Here is a 1,190-nt window from a genome sequence, read left to right as displayed (position 1 = left end):
TAAATGTAAGTAATCTCGTCGTCCAACTCCTTGTGAGAAAGCAAAGATTTACGGCTTGAATGAGCAACTGTGGTTGTTGCTTAGTTCCTGAGTTTTAGTTTAATTTATTTGCACAAGTTTGAAATACTAAATGACAATAAAATAACCATGGAAAATAATGTGTAGGAATAAGAAAACAAGGCTCAGTCATTACATATAGGGCTATAATGCAGTAAAGCTAACATGAAACAGTATTTAAATTTTCCAAACATGCTGTCTTGGGCTATAAGAGATTATGAGATTGAAATTAAATGACTGGTAGAGTATATGGAAAATTTGAATCTCTGAGCTTTATCTGGATATAGAAGATATTTGGAAACCATTGATATAAGAAGTTGTTGATGTGTCTAAATAAAGGAGTTGAGAGCAAGTATGTCATACGAGGTGACAATATGAATGCCAGAAAGTTTTGACTGTATGACTGATGCAGTAATGTACTTTATGCACACCTTGTTTATCATAGTAGGTGAAAACAAAGGTTAAAAATCACTTGCAATCATCTGATAAATGCATGTTCTGATGTTCTCGTGTGTGTAGGAGCTGAATGCTATCCATTACAAAAAAAGTTGCTGGATTTCGTGGATGGCTGAGGTAAGTATCTTTTTTTTCTCCTTTTTCAAAAGAATAAACATCCAGAGCTTGGCCAGCATCGTAGCCAGGTAGACTAATGCCTTTAACTTCTGCTCGTCTGTATTGGGAAAAGTTACTAAGAGAAAATCCTGCCATGACTGATAACATGCCAGCTTGTATTTTATTGTAAAAACCTGGGACAGATAGTTCAGGCCAGTCATTTTCTTATCAAACAATCAGAAGTATTAACAAGTTTTATTTATATTTACCCACTTACACCAAAAGTATAGATACCCACAATTCATCTCAATTCAAGGCACACTTTAAGGTATCATACATACATACATACTACAGATGGACAGTGCTTCCAGCAACAGTATATGAATGTTGACATAAAAATTGTTGATCAGGAATCTATTAAAATTTTAATAATATAATAAGACATTCATATTCTTCAAATATTTGCCCAGAATATCATTCTCTTAGCAGTGTAAAAACTAGGACGTTGTTAGTTTTTGTTTCTGTGGCCGAGGGGAGAGTATGAGTCATCCGACAGATGGGAATTTTTTCCCCACATAGTT

The sequence above is a fragment of the Seriola aureovittata genome, chromosome 21 (assembly GCF_021018895.1).
Source record: "Seriola aureovittata isolate HTS-2021-v1 ecotype China chromosome 21, ASM2101889v1, whole genome shotgun sequence".
In the NCBI taxonomy this organism is placed as follows: Eukaryota; Metazoa; Chordata; class Actinopteri; order Carangiformes; family Carangidae; genus Seriola; species Seriola aureovittata.
Note: the sequence above shows the minus strand (reverse complement) of the source record.